This window comes from Anser anser (assembly GCF_964211835.1).
Source record: "Anser anser genome assembly, contig: HAP1_SCAFFOLD_128, whole genome shotgun sequence".
Lineage (NCBI taxonomy): Eukaryota > Metazoa > Chordata > Aves > Anseriformes > Anatidae > Anser > Anser anser.
In genome coordinates, this window is record NW_028153933.1 from 67864 (window position 1) to 82534 (window position 14671).

The 14671-nt window shown below is 54.4% G+C and overlaps 1 long non-coding RNA gene across 1 annotated transcript in view; it reads right to left on the reverse strand.

The window, feature by feature from the left end:
* The window catches only part of LOC310891109, a 31383-nt gene extending 26942 nt beyond the window's left edge, over nt 1-4441 (reverse strand). Inside the window, exon 1 of the long non-coding RNA XR_014577427.1 lies at nt 4314-4441. This is a non-coding gene — a long non-coding RNA (uncharacterized lncRNA). The remainder of the gene's footprint in view (nt 1-4313) is intronic.
* Between the last annotated feature and the right edge of the window lie 10230 nt (nt 4442-14671).

Consider the following 14671-nt stretch of genomic DNA (forward strand, 5'->3'; position numbering starts at 1 on the left):
AGAATACCACGAAGCCCCATTCTCAATCGCCGATAGCGTCTACGGATCTACCTTCTTCGTTGCCACTGGATTCCACGGACTCCACGTAATCATCGGATCCTCCTTCCTGACCGTCTGCCTCTTCCGACTGATCAAGTTCCACTTTACATCAGACCACCACTTCGGATTCGAGGCAGCAGCCTGATACTGACACTTCGTAGACGTCATCTGACTATTCCTCTACATAACCATCTACTGATGAGGATCTTGCTCTTCTAGTATATTAATTACAATTGACTTCCAATCTCTAGAATCTGGTATAAACCCAGAGGAGAGCAATGAACGCACTCATGTTCATATTCGCCCTATCATCAATCCTAAGCGCCGCCCTAACCGCATTAAACTTCTGACTCGCCCAAATAAACCCCGACTCAGAGAAACTCTCACCGTACGAATGTGGATTCGACCCACTTGGATCTGCTCGATTACCATTCTCAGTCCGATTCTTCCTCAGTAGCCATCCTGTTCGTCCTATTCGACCTAGAAATCGCCCTCCTACTCCCCCTGCCATGAGCCGTCCAACTCCAATCCCCCCTAATGACCCTCACCTGAACTGTAGTGATCCTCCTTCTCCTAACACTCGGACTGGCCTACGAGTGAATTCAAGGGGGCCTAGAATGAGCAGAATAACAGAAAGTTAGTCTAACCAAAAAGATAGCTGGTTTCGACCCAGCAGATTACAGCCAACCCTGTAACTTTCTTATGTCGCCCCTACATTTAAGCTTCTACTCAGCCTTCATTTTCAGCGGACTAGGACTAGCCTTCCACCGAACCCACCTAGTATCCGCCCTACTATGCCTTGAAAGCATAATATTATCGATATTCGTAGGCCTATCAATATGATCCATCGAAAACCAAGTCTCCTCATTCACCATGGTACCAATTCTCATGCTAACCTTCTCAGCGTGTGAGGCGGGCACAGGCCTGGCCATCCTAGTAGCCTCCACCCGCACACATGGCTCCGACCATCTACACAACCTAAACCTCCTGCAATGCTAAAAATCATCCTACACACAATCATACTTCTTCCAACAGCCCTGCTGTCTCCACCAAAATTTCTATGGACTAACACCACCTTATACAGCCTCCTAATCGCTGCCCTAAGCCTACAGTGATTAATCCCAACCTACTACCCCTACAAATTTTTATCCAACTGAACAGGAATTGACCAAATCTCATCCCCCCTCCTAGTACTATCCTGCTGACTACTCCCACTCATAATCATAGCAAGCCAAAACCACCTGCAACAAGAACCCCTACAACGCAAACGAATCTTTATCTCAACCTTAGTCGCAGTCCAGCCATTCATCCTACTAGCCTTTTCCACCACAGAACTAGCACTATTTTACATCTCATTTGAAGCAACCCTCATTCCCACCCTAATCTTAATCACCCGATGGGGGAACCAACCAGAACGCCTAAGCGCTGGCATCTACCTGCTATTCTACACGCCAGTAAGCTCTCTACCCCTGCTAATCACAATCATACACCTATACGTGAAAATTGGCACCCTGCACCTGCCAACCCTACAACTAACCCACCCAACCCTATCCACCTCATGGACAGGAATACTATCAGGTCTAGCACTGCTCATAGCATTCATAGTAAAAGCCCCACTATACGGCCTACACCTCTGACTGCCAAAAGCCCACGTAGAAGCACCCATCGCAGGCTCAATACTCCTCGCCGCCCTACTACTAAAGCTAGGAGGATACGGAATTATACGAGTCACTCTATTTATGGGCCCACTGTCCAACCTCCTGCACTACCCCTTCCTAACCCTGGCGCTATGAGGCGCCCTAATGACTAGCTCAATCTGCCTACGACAGACAGACCTAAAATCACTAATCGCTTATTCATCCGTTAGCCACATAGGCCTAGTTATCGCCGCAGGAATAATCCAAACCCACTGATCATTCTCAGGGGCAATGATCCTAATAATTTCCCATGGACTAACTTCCTCCATACTATTCTGCCTAGCCAACACAAACTATGAACGTACGCACAGCCGAATTCTACTACTCACACGAGGCCTACAACCTCTCCTACCACTCATAGCTACCTGATGATTGCTGGCCAATCTAACAAACATAGCCTTACCCCCAACAACAAACCTCATAGCAGAGCTAACCATTATAATCACCTTATTCAACTGATCTGCCTTCACGATCATCCTAACAGGAATCGCAACCCTACTAACCGCCTCCTACACCTTATTCATACTACTAATGACCCAACGAGGCTCAATCCCCTCCCACATCACATCTATGCAAAACTCAACCACGCGAGAACACCTGCTCATAACACTCCACATTATCCCAATATTCCTCCTAATCCTCAAACCCGAACTGATCTCCGGAATCCCCTCATGCAAGTATAGTTTAAACCAAACATTAGACTGTGATTCTAAGAATAGAAGTTCAAACCTTCTTACCTGCCGAGGGGAGGGTTTAACCAACAAGAGCTGCTAACTCTTACATCTGAGCCTAAAACCTCAGCCCCCTTACTTTTAAAGGATAACAGCAATCCACTGGTCTTAGGAACCACCCATCTTGGTGCAAATCCAAGTAAAAGTAGTGAACCCCACACTACTAATCAACTCCCTCACACTACTCACGCTGACAATCCTCCTAACCCCAATCATCCTGCCATTTCTATTTAAAAACTTTAAAAACACCCCACAAGCCACCACCCGCGCTGTTAAAACCGCATTCCTAATTAGCCTAGCCCCTACAACCGCATTCATCTACTCGGGAATAGAATCTGTCACCTGCCACTGGGAGTGAAAATTCATTATAAACTTTAAAATCCCCCTGAGCCTAAAAATAGACCAATACTCAATAACATTTCTTCCAATCGCCCTATTTGTAACATGATCAATCCTACAATTCGCCATATGATACATGGCCTCAGAGCCATACGTAACAAAATTTTTCACCTACCTACTGACATTCCTAGTCGCCATACTCCTCCTAACAACCGCAAACAACATATTCCTCCTATTCGTAGGCTGGGAAGGAGTACGAATCATGTCCTTCCTTCTCATCGGCTGATGACAAGGCCGAGCAGATGCCAACACCGCCGCCCTACAAGCCGTAATCTACAACCGAATCGGAGACGTCGGACTGACCCTGAGCATAGCATGACTAGCTTCAACATTCAACACCTGAGAGATCCAACAAGCCGTACACCCCCACCAAACCCCAATCCTCCCCCTCATAGGATTAATCCTCGCAGCCGCAGGAAAATCCGCCCAATTTGGACTCCACCCATGACTGCCCGCAGCAATAGAAGGCCCCACCCCAGTATCAGCCCTACTGCACTCCAGTACCATAGTAGTAGCCGGAATCTTCCTGCTCATCCGCATGCACCCCCTGCTAGCCACCAACCAGACAGCCCTAACTGCCTGCCTATGCCTAGGTGCTCTATCAACCCTATTCGCTGCCACATGCGCCCTAACCCAAAATGACATCAAAAAAATCATTGCTTTCTCAACATCCAGCCAACTAGGACTAATAATAGTCACTATCGGACTAAACCTCCCACAACTAGCCTTCCTACACATCTCAACCCATGCCTTCTTTAAAGCCATACTATTCCTATGCTCAGGGTCTATCATCCACAACCTAAACGGAGAACAAGATATCCGAAAGATAGGAGGCCTACAGAAAATACTCCCAGTCACTACTTCCTGCCTAACCATCGGAAACCTGGCGCTGATAGGAACCCCATTCCTAGCCGGATTCTACTCAAAAGACCTCATCATCGAAAGCTTAAACACATCATACCTAAATACTTGAGCCCTACTCCTAACCCTTATAGCCACAGCATTCACCGCAACCTACAGCATCCGCATAACCATCCTAGTCCAAGCTGGACAAACCCGAATCCCCCCAATAGTATCAATAAACGAAAACAACCCACTAATCACCGCCCCCCTAACCCGACTCGCCCTAGGCAGCATTACAGCAGGAATAATCATTACCTCTTTCATCACACCAACCAAAACCCCCCCAATAACCATACCCCTTATCACCAAAACCGCTGCCATCCTCATAACAATCCTAGGAATCATCCTAGCCCTAGAACTATCGAACATAACACACACCCTCACTCACCCCAAACCAAACCCCCTCATAAACTTCTCCTCTGCATTAGGGTACTTCAACCCCCTAGTACACCGATTCTTCTCCAAAAACCTACTAGAAAAGGGACAAAACATTGCCCTACACTTGATCGACCTCTCCTGACTCAAAAAAATAGGGCCAGAGGGCCTTGCTGAACTACAAGTAGCCGCAAGCAAAGCCGCAACCTCAATACACACAGGGCTAATTAAGGCCTACCTAGGATCCTTCGCCCTCTCCATCCTGGTAATAATCCTAATAACACACAGACTCACTAATGGCCCCTAACATCCGCAAATCCCATCCCCTACTAAAAATAATCAACAACTCCCTAATCGACCTACCCGCCCCCTCCAACATCTCTGCCTGATGAAACTTCGGCTCCCTTCTAGCCATCTGCTTAGCCACACAAATCCTAACAGGCCTGCTACTAGCCATACACTACACCGCAGACACTTCACTCGCCTTCTCCTCAGTAGCTCACACATGCCGAGACGTCCAGTACGGATGGCTCATCCGCAACCTCCACGCCAACGGTGCTTCGCTCTTCTTTATCTGCATCTACTTACACATCGGACGAGGCCTCTACTACGGCTCCTACCTATACAAAGAAACCTGAAACACAGGAGTAATCCTCCTACTCACCCTAATAGCAACTGCCTTCGTAGGGTATGTCCTACCATGAGGACAAATGTCATTCTGAGGGGCCACCGTAATCACCAACCTATTCTCAGCCATCCCGTACATTGGGCAAACTCTAGTAGAATGAGCCTGAGGAGGATTCTCAGTAGACAATCCAACCTTAACCCGATTCTTCGCCATCCACTTCCTACTGCCCTTCCTAATTGCAGGAATCACCCTAGTCCACCTAACCTTCCTACACGAATCAGGCTCAAATAACCCACTAGGAATCGTATCAGACTGCGACAAAATCCCATTCCACCCATACTTCTCCATTAAAGACAGCTTAGGGCTTACCCTAATAATCACCCCTCTAATAGCACTAGCCCTATTTTCACCGAACCTCCTGGTTCTTGGAATCCTAGTTGGGAGTGGTTGGCCACATGAGATGTACAGGATTTTTACCTGTGATTTAGTCTTGACAAGGCTATGTAATTGGTTTACTAACGTCTCATAAGAAAGAAGCATGAGCGGTTAATGCAGTTGGCTTGAAACCCATCCCCAGTGGTGCAAGTGCACTCTCTGAACTCACAGAAGTGCATTCCCAGTGGTGCCAGTGCACTCTCTGCACTCACTGCACTGCATCCCCAGTGGTGCCAGTGCAATCTCTGGACTCACTGAAGAGCATCCCCAGTGGTGCCAGTGCGCTCTCCGGAGTCACAGCACTGCATCCCCAGTGGTGCCAGTGCACTCACTGGACACACTGTACTGCATCACAGGTGGTGCCAGTGCACTCTCTGCACTCACTGCACAGCATCCCCAGTGGTGCCAGTGCATTCACTGGACTCACTGGACTGCATCACCAGTGGTGCCAGTGCACTCTCTGGACTCACTGCAGTGCATCCCCAGTGGTGCCAGTGCACTCTCTGGACTCACTGCAGTGCATCCCCAGTGGTGCCAGTGCAGTCTCTGGACTCACTGCACTGCATCCCCAGTGGTGCCAGAGCACTCTCTGGACTCACTGCACTGCATCCCCAGTGGTGCCAGTGCACTCTCTGGACTCACTGCACCGCATCCCCAGTGGTGTCAGTGCACTCTCTGGACTCAGTGCACTGCATCCCCAGTGGTGCCAGTGCACTCTCTGGACTCACTGCAGTGCATCCCCAGTGGTGCCAGTGCACTCTCTGGACTCACTGCACTGCATCCCCAGTGGTGCCAGTGCAATCTCTGGACAACTGTAGTGCATCCCCAGTGGTGCCAGTGCACTCTCTGGACTCACTGCAGTGCATCCCCAGTGGTGCCAGTGCACTCTCTGGACTCACTGCAGTGCATCCCCAGTGGTGCCAGTGCACTCTATGGACTCACTGCAGTGCATCCCCAGTGGTGCCAGTGCACTCTGTGGAGTCACTGAAGTGCATCCCCAGTGGTGCCAGTGCACTCTCTGGACTCACTGCACTGCATTCCCAGTGGTGCCAGTGAAGTCTCTGGACTCACTGCACTGCATCCCCAGTGGTGCCAGTGCACTCTCTGGACTCACTGCACTGCATCCCCAGTGGTGCCAGTGCACTCTCTGGACTCACTGCACTGCATCCCCAGTGGTGCCAGTGCACTCTCTGGACTCACTGCACTGCATCCCCAGTGGTGCCAGTGCACTCTCTCGAGTCACTGCACTACATCCCCAGTAGTGCCAGTGCACTTCACTGGACTCACGGTACTGCATCATCGGTGGTGCCAGTGCACTCTCTGGACTCACTGAAGTGCATCCCCAGTGGTGCCAGTACACCCACTGGACTCACTGCACTGCATCCCCAGTGGTGCCAGTGCACTCTCTGGACTCACTGCACTGCATCCCCAGTGGTGCCAGTGCACTCTCTGGACTCACTGTAGTACATCCCCAGTGGTGCCAGTGCACTCTCTGGACTCACTGCAGTGCATCCCCAGTGGTGCCAGTGCACTCTCTGGACTCACTGCACTGCATTCCCAGTGGTGCCAGTGAAGTCTTTGGACTCACTGCACTGCATCCCCAGTGGTGCCAGTGCACTCTGTGGAGTCACTGAAGTGCATCCCCAGTGGTGCCAGTGCACTCTCTGGACTCACTGCACTGCATGTCCAGTGGTGCCAGTGCACTCTCTGGACTCACTGTACTGCATCCCCACTGGTGCCAGTGCACTATGTGGACTCACTGTACTGCATCCCCAGTGGTGACAGTGCACTCTCTGGACTAACTGCAGTGCATCCCCAGTGGTGCCAGTGCACTCTCTGGACTCACTGCAGTGCATCACCAGTGGCGCCAGTGCACTCTCTGGACTCACTGCACTGCATCCCCAGTGGTGCCAGTGCACTCTCTGCACTCACTGCACTGCATTCCCAGTGGTGCCAGTGAAGTCTCTGGACTCAATGCACTGCATCCCCAGTGGTGCCAGTGCACTCTCTGGACTCACTGCACTGCATCCCCAGTGGTGCCAGTGCACTCTCTGGACTCACTGCACTGCATCCCCAGTGGTGCCAGTGCACTCTCTGGACTCACTGCACTGCATCCCCAGTGGTGCCAGTGCACTCTCTCGAGTCACTGCACTACATCCCCAGTAGTGCCAGTGCACTTCCTGGACTCACGGTACTGCATCATCGGTGGTGCCAGTGCACTCTCTGGACTCACTGCACTGCATCCCCAGTGGTGCCAGTGTACTCTCTGGACTCACTGCACTGCAGGCCCAGTGGTACCAGTGCACTCACTGGACTCACTGTAATGCATCACCAGTGGTGCCAGTGCACTCTCTGGACTCACTGCACTGCATCCCCAGTGGTTCCAGTGCATTCACTGGACTCACTGTACTGCATTTCCAGTGGTGCCAGTGCACTCTCTGGACTCACTGCACTGCATCCCCAGTGGTGCCAGTGTACTCACAGGATTCACTGCACTGCATCCCCAGTGGTGCTAGTGCAGTCTCTGGACTCACTGCAGTGCATCCCCAGTGGTGCCAGTGCACTCTCTGGACTCACTGAAGTGCATTCTCAGTGGTGCCAGTGCACTCTCTGGGCTCACTGAAGTGCATCCCCAGTGTTGCCAGTACACCCACTGGACTCACTGCACTGCATCCCCAGTGGTGCCAGTGCACTCTCTGGACTCACTGCACTGCATCCCCAGTGGTGCCAGTGCACTCTCTGGACTCACTGTAGTACATCCCCAGTGGTGCCAGTGCACTCTCTGGACTCACTGCAGTGCATCCCCAGTGGTGCCAGTGCACTCTCTGGACTCACTGCACTGCATTCCCAGTGGTGCCAGTGAAGTCTTTGGACTCACTGCACTGCATCCCCAGTGGTGCCAGTGCACTCTGTGGAGTCACTGAAGTGCATCCCCAGTGGTGCCAGTGCACTCTCTGGACTCACTGCACTGCATGTCCAGTGGTGCCAGTGCACTCTCTGGACTCACTGTACTGCATCCCCACTGGTGCCAGTGCACTATGTGGACTCACTGTACTGCATCCCCAGTGGTGACAGTGCACTCTCTGGACTAACTGCAGTGCATCCCCAGTGGTGCCAGTGCACTCTCTGGACTCACTGCACTGCATCCCAAGTGGTGCCAGTGCACTCTCTGGACTCACTGTACTGCATCACCAGTGGTGCCAGTGCACTCTCTGGACTCACTGCAGTGCATCACCAGTGGCGCCAGTGCACTCTCTGGACTCACTGCACTGCATCCCCAGTGGTGCCAGTGCACTCTCTGCACTCACTGCACTGCATTCCCAGTGGTGCCAGTGAAGTCTCTGGACTCAATGCACTGCATCCCCAGTGGTGCCAGTGCACTCTCTGGACTCACTGCACTGCATCCCCAGTGGTGCCAGTGCACTCTCTGGACTCACTGCACTGCATCCCCAGTGGTGCCAGTGCACTCTCTGGACTCACTGCACTGCATCCCCAGTGGTGCGAGTGTACTCTCTGGACTCACTGCACTGCAGGCCCAGTGGTACCAGTGCACTCAGTGGACTCACTGTACTGCATCACCAGTGGTGCCAGTGCACTCTCTGGACTCACTGCACTGCATCCCCAGTGGTTCCAGTGCATTCACTGGACTCACTGTACCGCATCTCCAGTGGTGCCAGTGCACTCTCTGGACTCACTGAAGTGCATTCTCAGTGGTGCCAGTGCACTCTCTGGGCTCACTGAAGTGCATTCTCAGTGGTGCCAGTGCACTCACTGGACTCACTGCACTGCATCCCCAGTGGTGCCAGTGCACTCTCTGGACTCACTGCAGTGCATCCCCAGTGGTGCCAGTGCACTCTCTGGACTCACTGCACTGCATCCCCAGTGGTGCCAGTGAAGTCTTTGGACTCACTGCACTGCATCCCCAGTGGTGCCAGTGCACTCTGTGGAGTCACTGAAGTGCATCCCCAGTGGTGCCAGTGCACTCTCTGGACTCACTGCACTGCATGTCCAGTGGTGACAGTGCACTCTCTGGACTCACTGTACTGCATCCCCACTGGTGCCAGTGCACTATGTGGACTCACTGTACTGCATCCCCAGTGGTGCCAGTGCACTCTCTGGACTCACTGCAGTGCATCCCCAGTGGTGCCAGTGCACTCTCTGGTCTCACTGCAGTGCATCCCCAGTGGTGCCAGTGCAGTCTCTGGACTCACTGCACTGCATCCCCAGTGGTGCCAGTGCACTGTCTGGACTCACTGCAGTGCATCCCCAGTGGTGTCAGTGCACTCTCTGGACTCACTGCTGTGCATCCCCAGTGGTGCCAGAGCACTCTCTGGACTCACTGCACTGCATCCCCAGTGGTGCCAGTGCACTCTCTGGACTCACTGCACTGCATCCCCAGTGGTGTCAGTGCACTCTCTGGACTCACTGAAGTGCATACCCAGTTGTGCCAGTGCACTCTCTGGACTCAATGCACTGCATCCCCAGTGGTGCCAGTGCACTCTCTGGACTCACTGCACTGCATCCCCAGTGGTGCCAGTGCAATCTCTGGACTCACTGTAGTGCATCCCCAGTGGTGCCAGTGCACTCTCTGGAGTGACTGCAGTGCATCCCCAGTGGTGCCAGTGCACTCTCTGGACTCACTGTACTGCATCACCAGTGGTGCCAGTGCACTCTCTGGACTCACTGCACTGCATCCCCAGTGGTGCCAGTGCACTCTCTGGACTCACTGCACTGCATCCCCAGTGGTGCCAGTGCACTCTCTGGAGTCACTGAAGTGCATCCCCAGTGGTGCCAGTGCACTCTCTGGACTCACTGCACTGCATGCCCAGTGGTGCCAGTGCACTCTCTGGACTCAGTGTACTGCATCCCCACTGGTACCAGTGCACTCTGTGGACTCACTGTACTGCATCCCCAGTGGTGACAGTGCACTCTCTGGACTCACTGCAGTGCATCCACAGTGGTGCCAGTGCACTCACTGGACTCACTGCAGTGCATTCCCTCTGGTGCCAGTGCACTCACTGGACTCACTGCACTGCATCCCCAGTGGTGCCAGTGCACTCTCTGGACTCACTGCACTGCATCCCCAGTGGTGCGAGTGCATTCTCTGGACTCACTGCAGAGCATCACCAGTGGTGCTAGTGCACTCTCTGGACTCACTGCTGTGCATCCACAGTGGTGCCATTGCACTCTCTGGACTCACTGCACTGCATCTCCAGTGGTGCCAGTGCACTCTCTGGACTCACTGCACTGCATCCCCAGTGCTGCCAGTGCACTCTCTTGAGTCACTGCACTGCATCCCCTGTGGTGCAAGAGCACTCTCTGGACTCACAGCAGTGCTCACCAGTGGTGCCAGTGCACTCTCTGGACTCACTGCACTGCATCCCCAGTGGTGCCAGTGCACTCTCCGGGCTCACTGCAGTGCATCCCCAGTGGTGCCAGTGCACTCTCTGGACTCACTGCACTGCATCCCCAGTGGTGCCAGTGCGCTCTGGAGTCACAGCACTGCATCCCCAGTGGTGACAGTGCAATCTCTGGACTCAGGGCACTGCATCCCCACTGGTGCCAATGCACTCTCTGGACTCACTGCACTGCATCCCCGGTGGTGCCAGTGCAGTCTCTGGAGTAACTGCACTGCATCCCCACTGGTGCCAAAGCACTCTCTGGACTTCCAGCACCGCATCCCCAGTGGTGCCAGTCCACTCTCTGGACTCACTGCACTGCATGCCCAGTGGTGCCAGTGCACTCTCTGGACTCACTGTACTGCATACCCACTGGTGCCAGTGCACTCTCTGAACTCACTGTACTGCATCCCCAGTGGTGCCAGTGCACTCTCTGGACTCACTGCAGTGCATCCCCAGTGGTGCCAGTGCACTCTCTGGACTCACTGCAGTGCATCCCCAGTGGTGCCAGTGCACTCTCTGGACTCACTGCACTGAAGCCCCAGTGGTGCCAGTGCACTCTCTGGACTCACTGCACTGCATCCCCAGTGGTGCCAGTGCACTCTCTGGACTCACGACACTGCATCCCCAGTGGTGCCAGTGCACTCTCTGGACTCATAGCAGGGCATCCCCAGTGGTGCCAGTGCACTGTCGGGACTCACTGCAGTGCATCCCCAGTGGTGCCAGTGCACTCTCTGGACTCACTGTACTGCACCCCCTGTGGTGCCAGTGCACTCACTGGACTGACTGCACTGCATCCCCAGTGGTGCCAGTGCACTCTCTGGACTCACTGCACTGCATCACAGGTGGTGCCAGTGCACTCTCTGGACTCACTGCACTGCATCCCCAGTGGTGCCAGTGCACTCTCTGGACTCACTGCACTGCATCCCCAGTGGTGCCAGTGCACTCTCTGGACTCACTGCACTGCATCCCCAGTGGTGCAAGTGCACTCTCTCGAGTCACTGCACTACATCCCCAGTGGTGCCACTGCACTCTCTGGACTCACTGAAGTGCATCCCGAGTGGTGCCAGTGCACTCTCTGCACTCACTTCTCTGCATTCCAAGTGGTGCCAGTGCACTCTCTGGACTCACTGCACTGCATCCCCAGTGGTGCCAGTGCAATCTCTGGACTCACTGCACTGCATCCCCAGTGGTGCCAGTGCACTCTCTGGACTCACTGCAGTGCATCCCCAGTGGTGCCAGTGCACTCTCTGGACTCACTGCACTGCATCCCCAGTGGTGCCAGTGCACTCTCTGGAGTCACAGCACTGCATCCCCAGTGGTGCCAGTGCACTCTCTGGACTCACTGAAGTGCATCCCCAGTGGTGCCAGTGCACTCTCTGGACTCACTGAAGTGCATTCTCAGTGGTGCCAGTGCACTCTCTGGACTCACTGCAGTGCATCCCCAGTGGTGCCAGTACACTCACTGCACTCACTGCACTGCATCCCCAGTGGTGCCAGTGCACTCTCTGGACTCACTAAACTGCATCACCAGTGGTGTCTCTGCACTCTCTGGACTCACTGCACTGCTTCCCCAGTGGTGCCAGTGCACTCACTGGACTCACTGAAGTGCATCCCGAGTGGTGCCAGTGCACTCTCTGCACTCACTTCTCTGCATTCCAAGTGGTGCCAGTGCACTCTCTGGACTCACTGCACTGCATCCCCAGTGGTGCCTGTGCGCTCTCTGGAGTCACAGCACTGCATCCGCAGTGGTGCCAGTGCAATCTCTGGACTCACTGCACTGCATCCCCAGTGGTGCCAGTGCACTCTCTGGACTCACTGAAGTGCATTCTCAGTGGTGCCAGTGCACTCTCTGGACTCACTGCACTGCATCCCCAGTGGTGCCAGTGCACTCTCTGGACTCACTGAACTGCATCCCCAGTGGTGCCAGTGCACTCTCTTGAGTCACCGCACTGCATCGCCTGTGGTGCAAGAGCACTCTCTGGACTCACAGAAGTGCATCACCAGTGGTGCCAGTGCACTCTCTGGACTCACTGCACTGCATCCCCAGTGGTGCCAGTGCACTCTCTGGACTCACTGCACTGCATCCCCAGTGGTGCTAGTGCACTGTGTGGACCCACTGTACTGCATTCCCGGTGGTGCCAGTGCAATCTCTGGACTCACTGCACTGCATCCCCAGTGGTGCCAGTGCACTTTCTGGACTCACTGCACTGCATCCCCAGTGGTGCCTGTGCGCTCTCTGGAGTCACAGCACTGCATCTCCAGTGGTGCCAGTGCAATCTCTGGACTCACTGCACTGCATCCCCAGTGGTGCCAGTGCACTCTCTGGACTCACTGCAATGCATTCTCAGTGGTGCCAGTGCACTCTCTGGACTCACTGCACTGCATCCCCAGTGGTGCCAGTGCACTCTCTGGACTCACTGAACTGCATCCCCAGTGGTGCCAGTGCACTCTCTTGAGTCACCGCACTGCATCCCCTGTGGTGCAAGAGCACTCTCTGGACTAACAGCAGTGCATCACCAGTGGTGCCAGTGCACTCTCTGGACTCACTGCACTGCATCCCCAGTGGTGCCAGTGCACTCTCTGGACTCACTGCACTGCATCCCCAGTGGTGCTAGTGCACTGTGTGGATGCACTGTACTGCATTCCCGGTGGTGCCAGTGCAATCTCTGGACTCACTGCAGTGCATCCCCAGTGGTGCCAGTGCACTCTCTGGACTCACAGCACTGCATCCCCAGTGGTGCCTGTGCGCTCTCTGGAGTCACAGTACTGCATCCCCAGTGGTGCCAGTGCAATCTCTGGACTCACTGCAATGCATTCTCAGTGGTGCCAGTGCACTCTCTGGACTCACTGCACTGCATCCCCAGTGGTGCCAGTGCACTCTCTGGACTCACTGAACTGCATCCCCAGTGGTGCCAGTGCACTCTCTTGAGTCACCGCACTGCATCGCCTGTGGTGCAAGAGCACTCTCTGGACTCACAGCAGTGCATCACCAGTGGTGCCAGTGCACTCTCTGGACTCACTGCACTGCATCCCCAGTGGTGCCAGTGCACTCTCTGGACTCACTGCACTGCATCCCCAGTGGTGCTAGTGCACTGTGTGGACTCACTGTACTGCATTCCCGGTGGTGCCAGTGCAATCTCTGGACTCACTGCACTGCATCCCCAGTGGTGCCAGTGCACTTTCTGGACTCACTGCACTGCATCCCCAGTGGTGCCTGTGCGCTCTCTGGAGTCACAGCACTGCATCCCCAGTGGTGCCAGTGCAATCTCTGGACTCACTGCACTGCATCCCCAGTGGTGCCAGTGCACTGTCTGGACTCACTGCAATGCATTCTCAGTGGTGCCAGTGCACTCTCTGGACTCACTGCACTGCATCCCCAGTGGTGCCAGTGCACTCTCTGGACTCACTGAACTGCATCCCCAGTGGTGCCAGTGCACTCTCTTGAGTCACCGCACTGCATCCCCTGTGGTGCAAGAGCACTCTCTGGACTCACAGCAGTGCATCACCAGTGGTGCCAGTGCACTCTCTGGACTCACTGCACTGCATCCCCAGTGGTGATAGTGCACTGTCTGGACTCACTGCACTGCATCCCCAGTGGTGCTAGTGCACTGTGTGGATGCACTGTACTGCATTCCCGGTGGTGCCAGTGCAATCTCTGGACTCACTGCAGTGCATCCCCAGTGGTGCCAGTGCACTCTCTGGACTCACTGCACTGCATCCCCAGTGGTGCCTGTGCGCTCTCTGGAGTCACAGCACTGCATCCCCAGTGGTGCCAGTGCAATCTCTGGACTCACTGCACTGCATCCCCAGTGGTGCCAGTGCACTCTCTGGACTCACTGAAGTGCATTCTCAGTGGTGCCAGTGCACTCTCTGGACTCACTGCAGTGCATCCCCAGTGGTGCCAGTGCACTCTCTGGACTCACTGAACTGCATCCCCAGTGGTGCCAGTGCACTCTCTTGAGTCACCGCACTGCATCCCCTGTGGTGCAAGAGCACTCACTGGACTCACTGCATTGCATCCCCAGTGGTGCCAGTGCACTCTCTGGACTCACTGCAGTGCAT